Source organism: Silene latifolia, chromosome 8, assembly GCF_048544455.1.
Source record: "Silene latifolia isolate original U9 population chromosome 8, ASM4854445v1, whole genome shotgun sequence".
NCBI lineage: Eukaryota > Viridiplantae > Streptophyta > Magnoliopsida > Caryophyllales > Caryophyllaceae > Silene > Silene latifolia.
The window spans coordinates 12,981,789-12,996,881 of NC_133533.1; the positions used below are offsets into that span (position 1 = coordinate 12,981,789).

A 15,093-nucleotide genomic window follows, 5' to 3' on the forward strand; every position below is an offset into this window, starting at 1 on the left:
TATCTGGGATCGTCATGAAGTGAAAGAAAACAATTTAAAACGAATTATTATAAGTTAGATATTATTTACGATGTTGGAATTGATTTATATACAAACTTGAAGTTAATGGTGGAAACAAAGGATTACGAATTGATGAAGAAAACAGATTTAAAACATGTATCAAAGACGAAATCAAGGGACTTGATATGAACGAATCGAGTCTCTAAAATCTGAGTTTGAATTTGTGACGAAAACCCACAAATATTAATTATAAGGGATTTAAGTCCAAAATTATTGAAATGGATTCATAAAACTAATTTGAAAATTATTAGGTGAAATAAGGGAAAGAACGAAGTAAGAAAAATAAAAAACGAAAGGAACAAAAACCTGAGGAAGAAGAAGAAGTGCATCAATTGAAAGCAGCCCCTGGAAGAGGTGCAGCAGATGCTGCGACCTTTCCAGAAGGCGCATCAGTTGATGCGATTCTTTCCCACGTCAGATCTGTGTTACTTCCGTTAAAAAGGGTTTTAAAAGACGGTTTTGAGCATGCTTATGACATAAATTCTTACATTAATTATAATACATAAAAAAAATACATTAAATAAAATACATTAAATAAAATTGGGATTTTACACCCTCAGACTTGCATGTTAGCGTCGCGAGATTTAACTAAATCGGTTTTTAGTGGTAACTCGACTCGATCTATAATGCAAATATGAAAGTGCCCTTGAAAAAGGATTTAAAAGCAAATTGAATTGATTAATTGATTATGGTGTAGTGGAGTTGGTCAAATTGGTCGGTCATGCAAAACGAGGCTGGTACTCGGAAGGATCCGAGCTTACGTGGTCGAAAGTTCAAGCACGTAGGCGCCAATAAGCAAGAGCGTGGTCTTAGAATGCAAAGGGAGAAGAGAAGGGCGGACACTCGCGTGAGAAATATGAGAGACCGAAGGTCTCTATTTATACTAATCACGTGGAGGAAGTAGGGTTTTTCGGAGAGACTTTGGAAGTGAATCTCGAAAAGATATGAAAAGATACGAAAAATACGCAGAAAAGGACTTGGGAAGAGGTGCAGCAGTTGCTACGTCTCTTGGAAGAGGCGCAGCACCTGCTGCGTCCTTTCCCAGGTGGTTTCCTCCTGCGGAAGAAAGATTTCCGTGTTTTGATTATGGAATAACGGATTAATCTTGTTTTCCTTAATATTTTGTATGAATATTATGGGAAATTATTTGCCAAAGATTAAAAGATTGTAAAATATGGAATAGAAATATCCAGAACATTCCAGAACATTTTGACTCGGTTTTAGAAAATGAAGACGGTTTTATGACCCGGACTCCAAATGTACTCTAATTACTGCCAAAACGACCGTATCGGCACGTAGATGACAACTAAGAGAGGTAGACATAAATGTTTGAGCGATCACTCGACGATAAACTTACGAACTGTCACAAGTCGTTCCGCGTACCAAACATGCGGCCCAATCATCATAGGGTGATTTGCGAGAGGTGCAGAAATGAGGTATCTACAGAGCCCCCACTTTGACTGAGGCTTGGACAAGGCGAAAGTCAAAGTATAGCCATCAGGTCAATCGAAGATTACAACCTGACGACTATGGCAACGTGAGGCGACTCAAGGGGTCTGAGCCACGAACCTGCCGTCGGGAACATTTTAGAGTCTGTCGACTATCGGGGAGGGTCGTTTAAAGTCCATTAGACTACGTAAGGAAGCTCGCCAGCTATAAGAAGAGACTATACCTGAAATTCCTTGAAACTCCAGGGGAAACAAAACGTGATATTGGGAGAAGACAATAGGACACAATCCAGAATTGCTCGGAGAAATCTGCTTGTGGTCGGTGATACGGTCGTTATGTACCAAAAATAAAATACCTAGATACTACTAACAGAAGTCAGCGGTAAGTAGGGTCGATCTCCATAGGGAGGCGGTTTACTATCTACTTGTCTATTCAGTCTGTCTGATGTCACGATTTGGGGGTTTTGAATGTTTGGTAACTACACTACAAGGATTAAGGGAAGAGAAATCAAACAAGAGAAAATAAGGAAGAAATACGGGGGTAAATCAGATAAAGGAGAAAATATGATAGGAATTGGTCTACCGTGGCAACTACACTATCGGGTCAACTGAATCGATTAAATTATTGATAAGAAGAGCGAGGTCGTCACCTTTCGGTCCTTAAACCTACGATTATACCCTTTCGGTCTCTAATCGCCCGAGGGTCTCCCTAACTTAGCTTTCGCCCTAATTAGGTATCACCTATTGTAATTAAGCAAGCCTTCCCTTCCAATCTTTCGATCCAGGTCGGGGGTAACTAATTAAATGGTCTCCTTCATGCATTCATTCAACCTAATCACAATTATATTGTTTAATACAATTCTTGTCGCAAAACTAACCTAATCATGTTGATCCTAACATATTGCTACCACGGTTTCCCTAATCCTAACATATTAAAGGAATTAGCTACGCATGGCTCGGGATACTACACTTGCAATTGCTAATCTAATAACATAAGACATGATAACTAAATAGAGAAAATAATAAAAGCAATAAAGAAACAAGAATTAAATAAAAGGGAAAGAGAGAAAGTTACAGTAGAAAGATCCGGAAATGAGGAAGTAATAATTAACAGTGGAAAAGGAAAAAGTAACGTATGTGGCAAAATTCCAGAGAGAAGCCCCCAAACATGACGTCCTAACTTCCTATTTATAAGAAAATAGGATTTATTTGACCTAATGACGGAAATAAACTAAAAAGACCAAGCCCATAAGAGAATCCACTCGATCGAGTGATTTAAAACCACTCGATCGAGTAAACTAGAGCTTAAACTACTCGATCGAGTAGAAAATCTACTCGATCGAGTAAATCCTAAAATGCAACTACTCGATCGAGTAGAAAAAGGACTCGATCGAGTAAAATTGTACTCGATCGAGTACTTTCCAGCAACAATTTCCTATTTTGCGCACTGAATTCAAACGGCTGCCATTTCTTCGTTACTTGGACAAACAGGGCGATTCCGGTGGCGTTGGAAAGCTAAGAGGACAAGCTTTCATCTCCAATTGGAATCACCTGAATAACAGTTGTAGAACTCGAGATATGGCTCTTCAAAGTAGGCACTAGCAATTTGAAGTTCTTCCTTTGCTCGCCTAGCTATCTTTCTTCTTTGCGCATCTCAAAATAGCTACATTCCCACTCCAAATTCACTCTTCCTCCAAATGCATGCTAAACGGACGGTAAAAGGCTTGATTTCACTACTTTCTGGTTAATTCCTGCAAATACGACAAAACAAACCAAAGTAGCATATTCGGGGCATTTCGTAGCATAAACTACGATAAAAGCATGGAAATACGTGCATGAAAAGGCCTAAAAAGACTATATAAAATGCACGTATCAAATCTCCCCAAACCAAACCTTTACTCGTCCTCGAGTAAACTAAATGCAAACTAATGGAACGGAAAAGATAACTCAGAGCTAGTTACAAATGCCCACTTAAACCAGTTTAATGCAAGCAAACTAACTCTTATAGCAAACAGTCAAATGCAAACGAGTTGTAAGATGTTTATAATAAAGCTGAACCGTCGACCTTGCAAGACCTTTAATAATGGACTCTCACGGGTCACTCTTCTCTCATGAAGCAAAGGGTGGACATATATATGTAAGAGAGAAAGAAAAATAGTTGCTCACCTAGACTACGACCCACATAAACATGCATGCATCTAATATGATAGACAATTCTAGCTACCGTACATACATTCCAACCAAACAAGGTCCTGTCACAGCCGAGGGCTTACAAAAATATGGTAAAGTGAGGCAATGGGTAAGAAAAGGCAAAACATTTATGAGAATGTGGAGGTATAAGTGATCAAGCTAGTACCTAAACAAAACCATATAATAACATCCATTTCCAACTCAATTATGAATTAAGCACAATGTCTTTCATTTGGCACAAAACTCACCAAACCGAACTAGAAATACTCCTCAATAAATGTAGATAAAGCATAGGAGTAGAGACCACCTCATCAAACAACATCTTTTTTTTTCTTTTTCTTTCTATTTTTTTTTTCGGTTTCTTCTTTTTTTTTTTCTTTTCTTTTCCTGTTTTTTTTGAATTCCTTTTTTTCTTTTTTTCACGTCTTTTTTCATCATCCTCCCTTTCTTCTTAGATTACCAACTCCGAATCAACAGAATACGAGTCAAACTTGGCACAATGAAATATATATCGCAAAACATACACTAAACTAGCTTGACAAGGCAGGCTAAATTTGGGATGTAGTTAAGGGTCAACAGGCAAATTTGGCTAATGTGGAGTTTATGGGTAAAAATGAAAGAAAGGGGATATGTAAGCACCTCCCTGCATGTGACACCAACCACTAACCCGAATGTATGCAGGCAAAAAGCAATTGAATTTCATATATGTGCAAACTGATGAACATGTTATGCAAGGAGTAACTACTCACAATCCTACATGAAACTGGTCACAAATGACACCAGTTTATAAGGCTCTAATCCTTAGAATATATAAGTAGGTTGCCAAAATTTCAGGTCAAGTCTATTCGTTCAGCTAAATTTAACATTAACTCGTAGATATGCAAAAAGACAATGCTAAAAAGAATAATAGTTCAATGCAAGGCTTAAGCAAAAAGACAATTGCAGTGCAATTTCATCACTGAAATCCACCGTTTCGACTCAACCTATATGCTAAAATAAACGTGAAATTTTTTTGAAATTTTGAAATTTTCTAATTTTTACGAGATTTTTGATTTTAATATGAATAAACAACAATACAAACGAAAATTAAACGTGACAACAGAAATGCAAATAAAAACAAGATGCAGACATAGATATGGATGCATAACCTCTCCAAACCAAACCGTACAATGCCCCCATTGTACCAAACCATGGAAAGGAAACGCAAACTAAAAGAGAAAGAGAGTAAATGCGGAAAACTCACAAGATTGCGCGAATAAGGGACCTCCCCAAACCAGCCAGCAACGTGGGAGGTCACTAATAGCTCCGAAACATCGTCACAAGAAGCTAATCCAAGCAATGGGCGTCCAAAACAGCTCGATCGAGAGGAATAGTGGTCGATCGAGTAACATTTTTTTTTTTTTTTTTTTTGCAGGTACTCGATCGAGTAGAAAAAGTACTCGATCGAGTGATTTCAGCAGCAAAAGCTCTCGATCGAGTACAAAAAGTACTCGATCGAGTGATCCTTAGTATATTCCTGCAAAAGACGCAAGAAAAACAGCCCGCAAAACTAACAAAGCAAGCATACTGATATAGTCTATGGTACGAAGACCATTTATTACAACTAAAACTGAAATAAAATGCAATGCAATTAAAAATAAATCTCCGGATTGCCTTCCGGTAGCGCTAGTTTCGAGACAGTCCCAAACCCTTGTTTTTCAACAAATTTGCTCCAATCAGTCATAATTAAAACAGCTCAAAGCTCTTAGCATGAGATCATACATCTGCGCATGTGCTACACAAGAGCATAAGTAGCACCATAATGAAAAGATAAAATAGGAAATTGAAATAATTAATCGTTTAAGCGTGACAAATTTCCTGTGGGAGCTCCTAAATTTATCCACAAAATGGAGGAGCCCAGGAGCAATTGACAAAAAAGTAGGGTCCCGTTTCAGATTAACGAAATTGAAATGATAAGGACGGTGAAAAATCGTTAAATTATACGACCGACTGGGAGGGGGTATATTATTGAAATACGAAGCATGAGTAAAATGAGGAATTGTACTGTTCAAACAAACAATAATAGAATTATCGTTTACTACCTCGGGTTGGTTGCTCTCAACGATGGAATCATAGATAAAGAAATTCATTACCTCTTCCGTCCTAGGAGCAATTACCGACTCAGCTGCTTCCTCGTCACCCTCCTCAGTGGATTTCATCCCGTAAATCGCAGCCTCAAGTGCATCCAACTCGGCTTTGAATAGGGGAGATTCACCATATCCGTTGTCATCATCAAAATCGTTATCCAAAATGAACCCAAGTGACGTATCCATGCTCTCACTGGCCAACTCACTCGATCGAGCAGAATTATTACTCGATCGAGGACTTTCCTCCTGATTTTTACTCGATCGAGTGATTTGAACTACTCGATCGACTGGATTTTCTGAAAATTCATTCGATCGACTAATATAAGTCACTCGATCGAGTGAATCTTCCTTTACAGTGCTGAAATCCTCGTGTAAACTATTGAAATATGATAGAAATTCGTCATCTGAGTCATAAAAATCATCCTCAGCATTGGGCAACACGGTTTCTTCAGGGGAAAAACAGCTCTCAGTAAAGTATACCTCTTCTGGTTGCCAACTATCCGACTCAGCAGCTAACTGAGCAATTTCAGACTCGAGCTTATCAAACCAAGCAGAAGTGCGTCTATCATCATCTTGCACTTGGAATGCAAGTGTTTCCAATAAAGACTTCAGCTCCACAATCTCTTCTTTCTGTATATCAGGAGGGTCTTGTTGCGGTGGCCATTGATAGGGTAGATGTGGCGGCACAACTGCAGAGGAATGGCTAACTCGTCCCCTGATACCCGTCGTTGTGAGTACCAAAATAAATTTATATTTCCTATTAAAACTAACCTAGGCTAGTGGTAACAGGGTCGAACCACAAGGAGGCAAATGTAATTAATAATTGTCTAATTCTAGTCTAAGGTAACGAATGTGGGGGTTGAATTGATTTGATCTATAGCTAAAGGCAATAAAAGACAATAAACTAAATAAACGGATAAAACAGATAAAAGAAGGGTACTAGGATGGTCGGTTCACTATAGTTTCGGCGGCAGCATACTAAGTAGGTCTAAATCAACACATGAGGCGGGAAAACAAGAGGTCCTCTCGGTCCGCTCTTAACAAATAGCATCTTTCGATCTCGCTATAAGTCCCTAATATCACTAATACTGACTCTTGTCCTGAAAAGTGACTTATAATCTGAACTTTACCTATCTTTCGATCTCAGCATAGCTTAGTCGTTTTAATTGGTGATCTAACAACTTTCCCTATCTTTCGATCTAATGGGTCAGTCATAAATTAAGCATTCAACTTGTCGCATGCATTCGATTCGTCAAACACAACATTTAAATCAATTAAAACGAAGGTAAACCTCACGTGGTCAGTCGATCGACCAGGTATGGCGGTCGATCGACTGACACGCGATTTCAGGCCATGTTAATACTAATGCCGCCTACACTATAATTCCCCTACATCCTAACACGAATAAATTAGCTACTCATACTAAGAATGATAACAACAGTAAGATTGATTATTAAATCTACTGAATTCATGATTAAAACGATTAAACAAATAGACAACATAAAACAATAATATCGGCTTTGGGAAACTAGCTAGCAATTTCTATATTACGAATGATAATAAAACAATAAGACTGAAATTATGAAGCGAAAGAATACAAGTAGAAATTGCAGAGAAAGGATCCGAAACCGATTGCAAAAAAAAAGAAGTAAACTTTATTAAAGAACAACTAAACTATCAATGTTGAATTGTGTTTTGAACTGAATGAAAAAACCTAATGTAACTGGATAAAAACTTGATGCCAATTCTCCATGCTAAAGCTACGTTATAAAGGAAAAGTACGCAGCTATTATTCCTAAACCTAATATCTCATGGGCTTCAAGTTTCTCGATCTTTTAATTCTCGTCTGAAGTAGCGGCTTGGTCGATCGACTAAGCATGGCAGTCGATCGACTGCCCTGAGCTGAACAGTAGCTACTGGAACCCGCATGTTGGTCGATCGACTGAAGGCAGTGGTCGATCGACTGAAGTAGCTGATAGTTGGCTTCTATAATCTCGTGGATTTGTCTTTTGGGCCTTGAAACGCGCACCAAGCTCGTTCCTTAAGTGAATTCTTTACGTAAAATGCAATGCAGGATACTCGGGGACGGATTTAGCTCAATTTCCGTTGAATTCTTCACATTTTTGCAATAATGTACAAAAACACGAAATTAGACGGAAATAGGGGAAATGGTAGCTTAAACTACACAAATGAGCTCTGAAATGCGTGTAAAATGAGGTGTAAAACATCATATAAATGACACGCATCAAACTTCCCCAAACCAAACCCTTGCTTGTCCCCAAGCAAGAACTAGACTCGGTCCTAAAACCTAATGGAACGAGTTCAATCTCAGTGCGAATTACAACATGTAAAGCCTAAACCATTTTAATGCAATAACCAACAATCAATTAGCAATTATGAATCATGCAACCGAGTTATGAAGTCGTTAAAAACTGCTGAGCCATCAACTGTAGAGACTTATCAAATTGGACTCTCACGGGTCACTCATATCACTCGATGAATAGGGGTGAGTATATGTGAAAGATAGAAAGAATTCATTTTGTAGTGACTCTGACCTAACTACGACCTATAAGAACATGCCTGCAATATAATATGAAAGTAATCGCTATGACCGTACATATGCATTCCAACCAACAAAAGACCATGACACATGCCGAGGTATATATGGATATGTGAGGTATCGGTAAGAAGAGGCAAAGCATTTACGGGAAAGTGGAGGTACAGGTGATCAAGCTAGTACCAAAACGGAACCATATGACAACATCCTTCTTCTTGCTCAAAATTCAATCGATACGGTGCTATAGCAAGCACAAAACTCACAATCTCCAGTATAACAGTAATCGACCAACTCCCCATAAGATACTAATGCAACATGGGAGCAAAAATCACCATAAGATAAGGATTTTGAATTATGCGAATTGATTTCCTTCGGACCCCAGTCGATCGACTTGATGTAGTGGTCGATCGACTGAAGTAAACAGTACAGGAACTCTCTTCTTCTTTTTCGAATCATTTTTTTTTCTCTTTCTTTCTTTTCTATTTCTTTTCATTTCTTTTATCCAACAAAATCTCAATAGAGCATATGCCACCAAAAACTAAGTAACAATCCCAACAACTAAACTACTAGCTTGACAAGGGCAGGCTAAATGTAGGATGTAGTAATGGGACAAAAAGGCTGTTTTTGGGAGTGTGAAGCTTATGGGTAAAACGAAATAAAGGAAAACCTCTACCACATGTGTCAACAAACCACAAACCGAATGCATACATGTATTAAGCAGATTGAGTTCATATTTATGCAAATTGATATGACATGTCTCATAAGGAGTACTACTCACATTCCTAAATAAACCGGTCATAGATGACACCAGTTATAAGCTCTAAACCTTAGAAAATATGATGTAGCTTGCCAAAATTCCAAGTCGAATCTCAAGTCCAGCAAGTAAATTAACGAAAACTCGTAGATATGCACTTATACGATTCTACTAATAACATGTCAATTAGCAAGGTTCAGGCAGAAACAGATGCAAATGCAATATCATCATTGAAATACTACCGTTCCGACTCGATCTACATGCTGAAATGAACATGCAAATTTTTGAATTTTGATGAAATTTTTCAATTTTTTTGGAATTTTCTGTATATATAAGAGAAATTAAATAACAATGCAAAACAAAAATGTAAACGTGAATGCAAGCAAATGATATGCGACGCAAAACCCTTCCCCAAACCAAATCGCACAATGTCCCCATTGTGCAAAATCATGTAATGAAAGAAAAGGAAAAACGGGAATTTGGGAGGAAAAATGCAAACGTGACATGAAGTAAAGATTTAGAAACTCACAAGACTTTAAGCGCAGCAAAAGGAAACCTCCCCAAACCAGCGCGAGCTAGGAGGTTTCAGTAGCTAGCAGTGCTACCAAAAAGTACCTGAAAAGACAAAAGGACCACGCATAAGTCCGAGAGAACAATTTTGAAGCAGTATTATGCGCACAATTTAGAAAAATAGAAGAAATAAACAATATGACGGAAGATAAAGTGGAGTAGAAAACTCCCTTAATTCCGCAAATCGACCAAACACAGCAGGGGAGAGATCGGGAACAGGTACAGCAGTGCAGGGCGGTCGATCGACTACATAGCCCAGTCGATCGACTAGAGTGAACATGAACAGAAGCTCCTGGAACTGTGCAGCCAGTCGATCGACCAAACAGGGCGGTCGATCGACCGGAAATACTGCTGTAACTTCTGATTTCTTCGTATTTGCTCAATTACTTGAGCTAATGAGGTCTAAAAACCTGCAATTGCACAATAATACGCGCCCAAAAATTGCGCAAAACCCAAAGTAACCATCTAAAGAGTTTAAAATCCTAAGCAAACGTAAACGGCGAAGTTTCACGCACACAAAACAATAAATAAAAAGGTTCAACGAAAGCAAATAAAATGTAAATGTTTTAAAGAAGTCTCAATCAACTAATAGTTGATCAAGAACAGCCATGGAATGGCTCACTTGACTGGCTTCTGGCTACAAGAAGTAGCCTCAATAGTGCTCATCTTCTCAGCTGCACTCTCACTTCCATCGTCTGCAAGACTCAACGGGTCAACATGTCGGACATCATCCCAAGCAATGACCTCTTCGGACTCGTCGGAATCCAGATCAGACTCCGTTGCCTTGACCGGCTCATCTTCAACCTCCTCATCAGTGCCATAGCTTAGGCAACCAAGACCGCCTCGTGAAATGATCGGCTCCTTCACAGCTGGAGCAACTTGCAGCTCTTCCTTCCCCAAACCAGCTCCTGCAACGTCAGAAATAGACAAATATTCCTCCAATTTGCTCCCAATCTGGGGCGGAGGGGTCACAACAGGAATAGGAGTAGAGATAGGCATATCAGGAAGTATAAAATAAGATTTCTTTTCAGAAACCGTATTGCAAGTGACAGGCCACATGGGGTCTTTCTTCTTAGCAGGTTGGGCAAAAACAATGGAATGCTTCCCTACTTTGAAGGTCAAGGTTCCTGAGCCTACATCTATGACCCGCACCAAAGAAGTGTGCGAAATGGTCTACCTAGTATGATAGGAATATGGGCATCCTCGGGCATATCAAGTACAACGAAGTCTACAGGAAGAAGAACTTTCCTATTTGCACGGAATGTCTTCTAAGACTCCTATAGGGTTTGGACCGGTCAGATCGGCCACCCATCTCAGATCGTCATGTCGGTCACTGCGAACCTAGTTAATTTTAGCTTCCTAGCAAGACTCAAGGGCATGACATTTATACTAGCTCCTAAGTCACATAATGCCTTCTCGATAGAAAAGGTACCAATGCTACAGGGAACGGAGAAGCTGCCTGGGTCTTCTAGTTTGTGAGGTGCAGTGTGGGTCAGATAAGAACATGATTCTTTAGTAAGTGCGACACTATGCACAGTTTCAAGTGACCGCTTCTTGGACAGAAGTTGTTTCATGAATTTAGTGTAAGCAGGCACTTGGTTTGCTAACTCGAGAAAAGGAACTTGTACATTCAAGCTACTAATAACTTTTTCAAATTTATTGAAAGATACCTGTTCCTTCGTCGGCACTAATCTTTCTGGATATGGGGCTGTAAGAAGTAACTTAGCCCTCTCCTCTAAATCACGCATGCCGGCATCCGTGGACTTAGGCTGAAAGTCCACCACCTTCTCCTTGTTGAAGCTTGAACCCTCTTCAGACCGTCTCAAATGTGAGCCATTGACCGACATTGGGTCGACCTTCGGCACCGGGACTGACCCATCAGCAGTCGGGTCTGGACTCAATATTTTCGGGACTGTTGTACCCCGAAACAAATGATCCCTCAAGTTATCGGGCATCGGAGGACGAAAAGGCTCACTATCAGCAGCGTCCTCAGTCGATCGACCATGTTGCTCAGTCGATCGACTGAGTTCTACAGTTCCAAAAGCTGTTTCTTTGCGCGCTTTAGTCGATCGACCGGGTATGTCAGTCGATCGACTGATATACCTGGTAGACGCCTTTTTCTTTCCTTTGTTCGTTCCAGCTTTGGTTTGACTCGGTTCCGGCTTATCTTTTGCAGCATCGTCCTCGACCATGACGGGCCCCTCAAGGGTAGACCCACTCCTCAAAGAAATGGCATTTAGGGTCTCTTTCTGGTCAGTTTGAGTCGGTAAGTGTCCCGGAGCTCGAGTTGTACTCTTGCTAGCCAATTGAGCAATTTGGCTCTCTAGTAGTTTCATTCCGGCCTCTCTAGCTTGGAACTCCTTTTGCAACATATTCTTCAACTCAGCAAAGTCAGAATTTTGAGATTGTTGCTGCTGCGGCACATAAGGAGGTTTTTGATATTATTGTTGCTTATGAGGAGGCACATAAGTCTGCTGCTGCTGCTGCTGCTGCTGTGGAGGTTGAGTCGGATTCAGGACATTCTGGTTACTCCACCTCAAGTTGAGATGGACATTTGGCTCATAGTACGTGTTTGTCTGCCTGTAATGTTGAAAGGCAGCACAAGACTCGAAGGGACTAGGACAATTTTCTGAAACATGTCCCTCAGCTCCACATCTTCTACAGACAAAAGGACCGTCTCAAACAAAGATTCACATGATACATCCCTCCTTTTGAAGCTCCTCCCAACTCGTATTTGTCAAACCTCGCCGTGAGAGCCTCTAATGCAATGCGGCGACGAAGGGGATTCAAAGCCTCCTCCTCCTCTGATTGCCTCTCGAATTCCCATATTCAGCCTTATGGGTGGCTAAGTCATCAATGATCTTCCACCCCTTAGTCTCTCCCATATTCTCAGTAAATCGGCCATTGGCTGCAGCATCCAAAATAGCCCTTTGATCGTCATACAGCCCGTTATAGAACTGATTGCAAAGGCTCCATTTTTCGAAACCATGGTGCGGAATGGTTCGCACCAGCTTCTTGAAACGGACCCATGCTTCATGAAAGTTCTCATCAGGTCCCTGTTTAAAGCTCGTGATCTGAGCTCTAATGACATTTGTCTTCGAGGCAGAGAAGTATTTCTTGTAGAATGCCAGGGCCAAAGAATTCCAGTCGGTGATCCCATGAGCAGCTCGATCCAGATCTCTGTACCACTCCCTTGCAGCATCACGGAGTGAGAATATAAACATAGTCTCCTTTATCTGGTCCTGGGTCACACCGGTCGGTGGGGGTATAGAGCAGCAGTAATCGATAAATATCTCCATATGCTTGGCTGCATCTTCATTTGCAGCACCCCCGAACTGGTTTCTCTCAACCACGTTGATATAGGAAGGCTTTGGTTCGAATTTCCTATCAGCTCCAGGTAATTCGAACCCCTTGTAAAGATTTTCAGCTGTCGGCTCAAAATGACTTGCTATAGTTGCTTCTTCAGCCATGATTGGAATGTCTGGAGAAGTGACTGTCTCAGCTGAAGAAGTAGAAGCAGGAGATGTAGGTGGATCTTCTTCGAACAGCTCGTTCTCGTAGTAACTAGACAGAGTACTCAGCTCTTCCTCTGTCGGTAATACCCTTGATGATCGTCTCAACTCACGCAAGGATTTCTCAATCTCAGGATTGAACAGTACTAGTTCACCACCCTTTGACCTGCGCATAAGAAGAAACTACAAAAAGGATATAAGAAAAGTTTAAGGAACGGATGTCCCTTAAACTAAGAAAGACTAGATAAAAACAACTAAAAATTAGAACAATTGCCTCCCCGGCAACGGCGCCAAAATTTGATACCCGTCGTTGTGAGTACCAAAAATAAATTTATATTTCCTATTAAAACTAACCTAGGCTAGTGGTAACAGGGTCGAACCACAAGGAGGCGAATGTAATTAATAATTGTCTAATTCTAGTCTAAGGTAACGAATGTGGGGGTTGAATTGATTTGATCTATAGCTAAAGGAAATAAAAGACAATAAACTAAATAAACGGATAAAACAGATAAAAGAAGGGTACTAGGATGGTCGGTTCACTATAGTTTCGGCGGCAGCATACTAAGTAGGTCTAAATCAACACAAGAGGCGGGAAAACAATAGGTCCTCTCGGTCCACTCTTAACAAATAGCATCTTTCGATCTCGCTATAAGTCCCTAATATCACTAATACTGACTCTCGTCCTGAAAAGTGACTTATAATCTAAACTTTACCTATCTTTCGATCTCAGCATAGTTTAGTCATTTTAATTGGTGATCTAACAACTTTCCCTATCTTTCGATCTAATGGGTCAGTCATAAATTAAGAATTCAACTAGTCGCATGCATTCGATTCGTCAAACACAACATTTAAATCAATTAAAACGAAGGTAAACCTCACGTGGTCAGTCGATCGACCAGGTATGGCGGTCGATCGACTGACACGCGATTTCAGGCCATGTTAATACTAATGCAGCCTACACTATAATTCCCCCACATCCTAGCACGAATAAATTAGCTACTCATACTAAGAATGATAACAACAGTAAGATTGATTATTAAATATACTGAATTCATGATTAAAACGATTAAATAAATAGACAACATAAAACAATAATATCGGCTTTGGGAAACTAGCTAGTAATTTCTATATTACGAATGATAATAAAACAATAAGACTGAAATTATGAAGCGAAAGAATACCAGCAGAAATTGCGGAGAAAGGATCCGAAACCGATTGCAAAAAAAAGTAAACTTTATTAAAGAACAACTAAACTATCAATGTTGAATTGTGTTTTGAACTGAATGATAAAACCTAATGTAACTGGATAAAAACTTGATGCCAATTCTCCATGCTAAAGCTACGTTATAAAGGAAAAGTACGCAGCTATTATTCCTAAACCTAATCTCTCATGGGCTTCAAGTTTCTCGATCTTTTAATTCTCGTCTGAAGTAGCGGCTTGGTCGATCGACTAAGCATGGCAGTCGATCGACTGCCCTGAGCTGAACAGTAGCTACTGGAACCCGCAGGTTGGTCGATCGACTGAAGGCAGTGGTCGATCGACTGAAGTAGCTGATAGTTGGCTTCTATAATCTCGTGGATTTATCTTTTGGGCCTTGAAACGCGCACCAAGCTCGTTCCTTAAGTGAATTCTTTACGTCAAATGCAATGCAGGATACTCGAGGATGGATTTAGCTCAATTTCCGTTGAATTCTTCACATTTCTGCAATAATGTACAAAAACACGAAAGTAGACGGAAATAGGGGAAATGGTAGCTTAAACTACACAAATGAGCTCTGAAATGCGTGTAAAATGAGGTGTAAAACATCATATAAATGACACACATCATCCCCAAAGCTTGAACTCGTAGACCGCGTCATTTTCTGTCATACAAGAA

At 40.0% G+C, this 15,093-nt stretch overlaps 1 non-coding gene across 1 annotated transcript; it reads left to right on the plus strand.

Moving 5' to 3' along the window:
- The first annotated feature begins 12,687 nt into the window (after window positions 1–12,687).
- On the plus strand, window positions 12,688–12,794 carry LOC141598025 (small nucleolar RNA R71). The gene has a single exon (XR_012523228.1). It is a non-coding gene; the product is annotated as a small nucleolar RNA R71 (small nucleolar RNA).
- The last annotated feature ends 2,299 nt before the right edge of the window (window positions 12,795–15,093 follow it).